We start from the raw sequence: 10,218 nt of genomic DNA, 5'->3' as shown, positions 1-10,218 counted from the left end.
GCCGCTGCCGGGGACTCGAGTTTGTTTCTCTAGTAGTTTTATTAGCTATTTTTGCATTTCACTGCATAGCATTTGCATCTGCATCTGCTTCACTTCATTTGCTGCTGGACCTGCTGTTCTGAACCAGTTTTTCCTCCGCTAGGACGCCACCAAGGAAAAGAACAAAGCCCAACTGGGTTTTTGCAACAATATCAGAGCAGCTGGGCTGTGCTAAAAAGGTAAACCCATTCAGAGAACCCGAATTGTGGGCTTCCAATTTTTAATTGTGGGCTTGTAATATTAAAGCCAATTTTTGGGCTTTTTATTTTCTGTTGGGTTTGTAATTAATTTTTGTGGGCTTGTTTGTTTAATTTGTGGGCTTGTATTTAATTTTTGTGAGCTTGTTTAATTTGGACTGGTATTTTGTATTCTGGGTTTTTAAACCCAGCTGAGCTTGTAACCGATCACGCTAGGTTAACTCGTTAGTGGGCCGAGTACCCAAATTCTAGGCCGAGATTTTGGACTCAGTTTCACCAAACGTTTTCAAACCAGCTGAGCCAAAGCAAACACAATACCAACAGTGAGCTTTACTCACCAGCAGTGGGCCTGTTTTTCAAAAACGCAGCTGGGCTTCGCAAAACCCAACAGTGGGCTTGGTCTCCTTATCCCATTAAAAACCAAATGTTTTTCTCCCATAAAAACCAAAGTTTTCCAAATGTTTCCCTAAAAACCAAAATTTTTCTTTTTCCCATCAAAACCAAATGTCTCCCGACAAAAACAAATTTTTCCCAAAAAGTCCAATCCCATTAAAAACCAAATTTTCTTGTAGATAATGTGTTAGTTAAATTTCCTTTTGTATATATTTTGTGCTCATCCATTGTGACTCCGAATATGTTGGAGTTTTGCCTTGGATAACGGAGTTTTAATTCTGCTTTCGCCGAAATCGGGTATTCTCTTTCCTTTTTCTCTACTCAGCATAATCCTCTCCATATGTTGTATTATAATTCTTTACATCTTTTGAAACATTGAGGACAATGTTTAGTTTAGGTTTGGGGGTATAGAGTAGATACCACGATAATATGCCATAATTGAAAACAAGAACTCCTTCTTTTTGAAAAAAATTAAAAAATTGAAAAAAAAAATTAATTAATTAAAAAATCATAAAAAATGGAGCTCATTTACCTTGAAATGTTGACTCTTGTGCAAATATGTAATTATTAGGAGTCTTAGTCTAGATATTTAGGCACCCTGATTCTAGCACAATTCACATAGTGATAAGAAATTTGCACGCGCACGATCTACCAATACATGTATAGCCTCGATCTTCAAGGTGTTTGATAGGAAGTTAGATTGCCAATCACTTTAGAATACTGAATGAGACTTGACTAGCTTGTTCTTTGGTTGGCTGGGATAGAAGTTGGAGGATACGTTAAGAAAAGCAACCATAGAATTTGACCGGATGCATTCGGTAAGGGCCACCTCTTGCTAAGAGTCATGTAATTATGTTTTTCTTTTTGTTCATGTATCAAAAGTGTCACTATGTTGTAAAGATCAAAGTTATTTCTTACAAAATCAAAAAATAAATCAAAAAATAAATCAAAAAAAAAAAATAAATCAAAAAAAAAAAAAATATCAAGTATTTATGTATTCCATTTTTTCATGTTAAAGACAATATTCTCTCTTGTTCCAAAAATAAAAGAGAGTAATCAATGTAAATAAGAGTCATGTAAAGAGTCATCTTTTTGTTGTAAATAGTCTTGTAATAAGCAAGGAGGGTGCAGCCATCGATGTATAACGCGGGTAAACTGAAATATCACCAACTCATTGGGTGAACATTCACAATTCTCGTAAAGCCGGACAGCTAGCTTGGCTTAGAATTCAGTTCTTAGCCTAAAAACTATCTCTTGGTGGTTAGTAGTCATAACTTCAGGTCATTCTAGACACATGTGTAGATACACTTTACACTCTTATCACATGTCTTTTTTTGTTATCAGTGCTAGGATTGTGCCTTAGATAACTAGATTGACATCTCCATTTTGCTGTGAGCTTAAACTGTCTTGCACATGTCACATTTGATGGAATCTGAGCTTATATTTTGACCTAGAACTTTGTAGGTACGTTCTAAGCAAACCTTCACGAGACTTCACTCGTCCACTAGGGACACTTAGTGGTTTAAAAGGCTTAGTGCATACGCTAAATGCATTCGAGAGACCAGCGACAGTGGTATAGGTAGGATTTCCTTAGTTTTGTTTTACTTGAGGACAAGTAAAATTCAGGTTTGGGGGTATTTGATGAGTGCTAAAAAGTGCATATTTCTATATATTTTTCTTGGCATTTAACTCATCTTCTGTGCATTAATTATACATTTTATCCCATATTCTGTATTTTCATTGTTTTCAAGAATAAATATTTTTATTAATTAATTTTGCATTTTTAGGTAATAAATAAAGTTAGATGAATTGCGGAGCGGAAAAGAGCAGAAAAGTAGTGAAAAGCCGGGAGGAATTACGCAAGGAAGCCGCGAAGAATGGTGCGCACAAGTCCAAAGAGCTAGGAATGGGCTCAAGAAGGAAGAATTGTTCTTAAAGAAGATATGGGCTTGGCATACCCAAGGCCCAAAACCCTTACCCAAACCCATTTTCTATATCCATAACCGCCTCCATTCTCAGCCGTTAGATGGGACTACATCGAAATCCTACGGTCGCTCCTTCGTAGAGCATCAAAATCTGAAGTCTCTGACAAATACCACAACGCCTAAATTCCAAGCCTTCATATTAGATTGTAGTTGAATCCAACGATCTCTTCTATGCCTGTTCATCAAAACTAGATACTCCCGATCTACACTACAGTACCTAACATCATCTAACACCGTTGACTTCGTTGTGTTTCAAAATCCAACGGTTGCAGCGATTCATCTCTCATCTCACCGTTAGATCTACCAACCATCTTCGCATCCCGCAGCTCAGAGTCACAGAACATAAAAATTTGATGAAGCCGCTCAACACTCTAAAAACCTAATACCCATACCTCCAAATCGACCACTTCTTCTTCTTTTCTTTCTTTCTTCTTCACCCATCCCTGTTGCAGAACCACCACCACCTACCCTGCCACTGCCATCGCCACCACCTACTCCATAGCCACCTAAACACCACCAAACACCTAACCCTTCATCATTAGTACACTCTACACCTCCCTCAACAACCAATTTCACCTCCTCTCACGCCACAGAAATCCTAGGTGTGAAATAGGTGAAATAGGATGATGAGATGGAGATAATCAGAGGCATGGAGAGGAGCAGGAGACTAAGGAGAAGAATGGGTCGAAGTCAGTAGCGTGTAATCGCATCAATTTGGGTAAGAATTTACCAAACCCTAGTTCTGTCAATTTGGGGGTTTTTACATAAATCCTAATTAGGTTGAGATAGAGCATGGAGAAGATAAAGTGGGTGATATAGGGTAGGTAATTGAACCTAACTGTGATTTTCTGTCACATTAGGTAGAACCCTAATGTCTACTGTTTTGGGAATTTTTGGGTGAAAAGGGTGTAAACCCTAATTATGTAATTGGGTATAAAAGGGTATATTGGGTGAGTGTTGGAATCATGCCTGGACTAGCCAGTGCACCACCAAGAGGACTGGAATAGCCAGTTCCTCAATTCCTCACATGTTCTGTTTTTGTTTTTGTTTTTGTTTCAATTTCAATTACTCTTTATGTTCATCATGTTTTTAATTACTGTCAACATGTTCTAGTTCTTCAGCTAAGGCTCAGATGAAGCCTAGTGCACTGTTAAATGATGAATTGCTAGGATAGTCGTCTTAATGCTTGTCTTGCTTGAGCAATGGGAAGAAGTCAGTGCTCTGATATGCCTGTGATTGACTGTGCTGTCAAAAGACAGTCAATACTAGGGGCATATCAATGAGCAAGCTGATTCTCCTCCCATTCTAATGTATGCTTAAGATCCTAATTTCAACCTAGAATTGCATTGCTTGATTAGGACACAAGGTGGATTCTAAGCCCTTAGCTTAACCCACAATTTGTTTTCACAGTCACTTGCAACTCTGAATCTGTTTTTCTTATTGCTTAGTTAAATTTTCCTTGCTGCTTTGTTTAGTTTTTGTGCAATTTACAGCTTGTTGTGCACTGAAATCAGTGCACAAACTCCCCCCTGCCCTTGGCTTACAGCCTTGGTTCTTAACTGTTCTGCCTTATTGCTTTGCCTTGCTCACTGCCTTGGCCTATCCCTCATTGTCACTGCCTTGCATATAGCTTAGCTAGGAAAACTTCATAACACCCCAAGTCCCTGTGGAATGACCCTGTTCTTTCACACAAGCTACAACTGACCCTGTGCACTTGCAGGTATCACTGTAGGCATCCATTTATTGTCTTATTTTCACATCTTTAAATGCCTACCATTGTGAGGAAATCGGATAAGCGTGACTTACTTGTGCACGGAATTTGTGGACATATGAACCCACGTCCTCTCCTGGAAACTGCTTCACATCCAAATACACTCTGCAGCGAAACTCGTCTTACAGGTCGTCCTCGGGATTCATCGTCTTGTTGGAAAGTCTTGGAGGTGTTGTTGCCAACAAAGAAGGTTCACTTGTTTTCATCTTGTTATTATGAATCCATGGGCTTCCCAGTACCATGTCATGATTCAGATCTTCTTTGATAGTGTGAAACTTAATATACGCCTGAATATCATTCATGTTTACTTCAAGAGTGATGTGACCGTATGCACTTTTTGAACTTCCTTCAGAACCTTTGATTATGGATGGTGAATAGGTAGCTTTATCTATGGGGATTCCTACTGTAACACCCCGTGTTTTTAGCATGGAGCATGCTCAGAGATGCGCCATAGCATGAGATGAAGCTTCATCCAAAGCTTCTGTTGCGTAGTAAAAGGAACATTGGCCTAGGCCAATACGCTGCCAAAAATAACATATCGCGTGGGCATATTGGTCAAGGCCAATATGGTACCAAGAGGGTGTAAGATGTAAGCTATATTTGCCAAAGGACAATCTTGCATCAAAAGATGCATTAGGCCATCTGGGTGGCCAGCCTAGTACAAAGTAGCGCCACAACGGTGCATTACGCAGGTCATTGGCCTATGGCCAATGTCGTAACAGGCCAGAGTTGTACAACCATCACGGCTGGACATTGGAGTGGCCTATGGGCCAAAGCCGAAAATACAGCCATCACGGCCCTTCAATGGACCTGGCTCAGGAAATGTTCATCCACCATGACCGGGCATTGGAATTTTCCTGTGAGCCAGAACTGAATGTACAGCCATCACGACCGTACATTGCAGTTGACCAGAGTGGTAATGTGAAGCCATCACGGCCTTGAGAGTTGATGAATGATTTTTGCTCCCTTAATTTAAGTCGTAAAAATGTCAAGTTAACATATACAAGGAGGGGTAGTTGGTTGAAGGTGCATATGCGGACCATGCACCAAGTACGCTTCATAGCTTAGCCGGAAGAGTATAAATAATGCTTAGACCTCATTTATAGCTGCGTAGACTTACCAATGGAGCGTATTAAGAATGGGCATCACTATGCCATGTCGCAGACCAAGTATTCATCACTTGGATGCATTTTGACGGAACCTCCTATACGGACTAGGCCATTACCATTATTGCTTGGCCACGGCCTTGCAAACGAGTTGGCTTAAGCTTCTGTCCCTTCGAGGATGAACTACGGTCTGTGCTTGATCCCTTTAGAGTAGGGAAGGGTACGTAGGCAGCCGCAATGAGTTGCATCATTGCCGGTCCAACACTTTGTCGCTCATATCATCTATTTGGGATATGATTGCAGCACATTTTCCTCTCATATCATCTGGCTCGGTAGCTCGACACAGGAGATGAATGTGGCAAAACTTAATGAGACAAGTTGATACAGATGAGCAAGTTATAGCCTATCTGGAGGCTAAAAACCCAATTGTCGTAATTTAGCTCAAGACGGGTCTAAATTGATTGGAAACAACTCAACGATCAAGACGTGATCCTCCGCATCACGGTCTTGGAATTTTAGCCAGATTCTATCGTTTAGGGTCTCAAAAGGCCATTTTTTCCGTTTTAAGAAAGTTTTTATTTTCTTAGTAAACCCTTTGCGGAACAAGGGTAAGTTGGAACAGTGTGGAATCTAATTTAGCTGCATCATGCTCCACGAGCATGCTTGCAAGGGAAAATGAATGTGCATTTGCCTAGCTTTAAGGCAAGGATCATAACTTCATCAATGGCGCATCGGGGAGAGTTATGGCCTGCGCGTCTTGGCGTGCCAGGCGTAATTTTTCTGGTCCGTCACAGTTGGTATCAGAGCAAGTTTCGAGATAACTCTAGGGACTGTGCGAAATGAACTCATTAGCGAGTATCTTCCATAAATGGAAACTTTGAAGTTGGAGAGTAGACCAACTTTTGCGCGGGAAATTGTTTGTAACTACTATGTCAGTTACTATGTGAATCGAGTTGATCTTGTCTAAGTAATGCGAGTTTGCGTGGCCTAAGCGGCACCCCACTTACGAGTGGGTATCCATAAGACCGTAGACAATGAGACTGATCATCCCCACACGTTGGCACTGGTCAATGGTGTGCGTTGTCATGCCCGGCTAGCATCCTACTTACGAGTGGAAACCTGGATGACCGTCAGGGACGGTTAACAAGTGGATTCTGTTCCACACAGTACTGCGCTAGGATCTAGTCATTTCGATGACATCTTCAACCTTGTGAACTTTAGGGATTCCTGAGTGGTGGTATGAGATACCACTTAGAATACCTACTTGAGATATCCTTTTGTCAACTGGCCAATTGAGATTCTTGATTACGTTGTGGACTCTTTTTGGATTCCTGAGTGTGCGGTATGGAACGTTTTCTCAGAAAGTCCTAATAAATGTTCCATGACAAACTGAAGAAACCTTGTAATTTTTGAGCATCTGGTATGGGACTTCTGCTCAGGAATTCAAACCAAAGATTTTTTCCACAATAGTTTTTGTTTTGAATTTTAGGGACGAAATTCTTTAAATGGGTGAATATTGTAACACCCCGTGTTTTTAGCATGGAGCATGCTCAGAGATGCGCCATAGCCTGAGATGAAGCTTCATACAAAGCTTCCATTGCGTACTAAAAGGAACATTAGCCTAGGACAATACGCTGCCAACAATGGCATATCGCGTGGGAATATTGGTCAAGGACAATATGGCACCAAAAGGGTGTAAGTTGTAAGCAATATTGGCCAAAGGACAATCTTGCATCAAAGGATGCATTAGGTCAGTTGGGTGGCTGACCTAGAACAAAGTAGCGTCATAACGGTGCATCACGCAGGTCATTGGCCTATGGCCAATATTGCAACAAGCCATTGCTGGCTGGCCTTTGCAATGTACAACCATCACGGCTGGGCATTGGAGTGGCCTATGGGACAAAGCCGGAAATACAGCCATCACGGTATTTCATTGGAGTGGCCTATGGGCTCAGAAAATGTTCAGCAACCATGGTCGGGCATTGGAATTGTCCTGTGAGTCAGAAATGAATGTACCGCCATCAAGGCCGTAATCTGCAGCCATCACGGACTTGGAAGTTAATGAATGATTTTTGATCCTTAATTTAAGTTGTAAAAATGTCAAGTTAACATATATAGGGAGGGGTAGTTGGTTGAAGGTACATATGTGGACCATGCACCAAGTAAGCTTCATAGCTTAGACGGAAGAGTATAAATGATGTTTAGGCCTCATTTATAGCTGCGTAGACTTACCAATGGAACGTATTAAGAATGGGCTTCATTATGCCATGTCGTAAACCAAGTATTCATCACTTGGATGCATTTTGATGGAACAGCCTATACAGACTAGGCCATTACTATTATTGCTTGGCCACGGCCTTGCAAACAAGTTGGCTTAAGCTTCTGTCCCTTTGAGGATGAACTACGGTTTGTGCTTGATCCCTTTAGAGTAGGGAAGGGTACGTAGGAAGCCGCAATGAGTTGCATCATTGCCGGTCCAGCACTTTGTCGCTCATATCATCTATTTGGGAGATGATTGCGGCACATTGTCCTCTCATATCATCTGGCTCGGTAGCTCGACACAGGAGATGATTGTGGCCAAACTTAATGAGACAAGTTGATACAGATGAGCAAGTTATAGCCTATCTGAAGGCTAAAAACCCGATTTTCGTAATTTAGCTCAAGACGTGTCTAAATTGATTGGAAACAACCCAACGATCAAGACGTGATCCTCCGCATCACGGTCTTGGAATTTTAGCAAGATTCCATCGTTCAGGGCCTGAAAGGACGTTTTTGCCGTTTTAAGAAAGTTTTTATTTTCTTAGTAAACCCTTTGCGGAACAAGGGTAAGTTGGAACGGTGTGGAAGCTAATTTAGATGCATCATGATCCACGAGCATGCTTGCAAGGGAAAATGAACGTGCATTTTCCTAGCTTTAAGGCCGGATCGTAGCTTCATCATGGTGCATCGAGGAGATTTGTGGTCTACGCTCCATGGCGCGCCAGGCATAATTTTTTCGGTCTGTCGCACCTAACGTCCTCAAAGTCTTGATAGTGATGATGTTGACGTCGGTCCCCGCATCGATTAACACTCGCTCAAATTCAGCATCTTTGAGGCAAACAGTAGTGAGAAGTCCTCATCCAGGCTTCCCATTATGTTTGACAGCTACATCTTCCAAAGTAGCTTTTTCAGCAAAGAGTAAATGATTATCAGACAAAACATGATTAAGGGCGGATAAAATGTCTTTGCATTGTGCTCTTGAGAGGTGGAGAATCTCGCATATACGTTCCATCATAGATTGGACAATTTTTTTGACCGAGTATCTGGAAAGAGTAAAATTCCTGACAGGGAGAGGGTCTTTGTGAACGCCTTCAGTCCTCAGTTGCAGTTCTCTTGAATCTACTTTTTCCTTAAAGATGTGCTTCAAGCTGTTGCATTCACTAGTGGGGTGATTGAAAAATCTGTGAAAGTGACAATATTTCGGGTCTGACATTTCTTCGGCAGTTGGTGGACGTCGCACAGGTGGTAACTTGATAACTCCGTCTTGTATCTATACTTCTAACAGTTCGAGGACTTCCTCCATGGGAAAGGGAAAACATGGATATGCTGGATCTTCTTTTGGTTGTTGTTTTTTTTGCTGGCGCATAGCTTTGGTTGGTCTTGATGCAGAATGCTTAGTCTGCGATGCCGGCTGAGGCGTAGCCTTCCTCTTAGTACCTTCGTCGGTGACAACACCTATGGATGGTTCATCAAAGTATTTATTGTTTACTAGGCGCCTATCTCCGTGAGTGTCTCCACGACTTTCCTCTCTGGCGGGCCTCGTTCTCTCCAACAAGTTTGGAGCCGTTGTTGCCGACCACTTAGCGACTTCATGTAACTCAGATAAGGTTTGGAATCGTAAATTTTCTAACAAGGCACGATATACAGGGATCATATCATTGATACATAGCTCCACTAATTGTAGTTCAGTCACATTCTGATCGTGGCAGTTGAGAGCTTGAGTCTGGAACCTTTTTACAAAGTCGTTTGGGTGCTCGTTATTTCTTTGGAATATTCTGCCCAAGTCTGAAAATGTGATTTGCTCCGAGACAAAGAAATATTTTTTATAAAAATTATTAACTATCTGAGACCAACTGGAGATGTTATTGGGGGCGATATTTTTGTACCATGTGTAAGCTCTCCCAGTAAGAGATTTAGAGAACTCTTTGAGTCGCAACACCTGATTATACCCATGCTCTCCTAACGACTCCAGGAATCAGAAGACATGTTCTCTGGCGTTTCCCGTACCATCATATAATGAGAAAGGAGGAGATGAATACCCTCTTGGCAGTGGAATCCTCTGGATATCCATTGGGTAGGGAGGCTGGTGTTGATGGAATGAATGAGAACCTTCTTTTCCACGGTTCTAGAGGATCCTTTCGATCTCTTCTCGAGTGATGAAGTTTTGCTGTCGCTGGCTCCCTTCTGACATGTGGTTACTAACAACACGTACTTCATCATCTTCATGAGTATTGACTTTGGGGTGCCGGCTCCGCCGATAGATGCGTTCCTAGCTTGTTCCATTTGGTGATGACGCTGCTCGGGTGTTAACCGCTATGTTAAAGTCTTCAGATAGGTGAGAACTTCCCTCTGAGTGGTGGCCATGGCTACTTGCGTTTCAACCAAGGTATCTTTCTTTTTCATCAAATCAGCTATGGTTGGCGGTGCCTGCTCCTCGTTCCTGGCATCCTCAGCGGCAGGGGAAGGAG

Source organism: Papaver somniferum, chromosome 1, assembly GCF_003573695.1.
Source record: "Papaver somniferum cultivar HN1 chromosome 1, ASM357369v1, whole genome shotgun sequence".
Taxonomy (NCBI): Eukaryota; Viridiplantae; Streptophyta; class Magnoliopsida; order Ranunculales; family Papaveraceae; genus Papaver; species Papaver somniferum.
The sequence above is the reverse complement of the archived record's forward strand: the minus strand, read 5'-3'. Positions refer to the sequence as shown.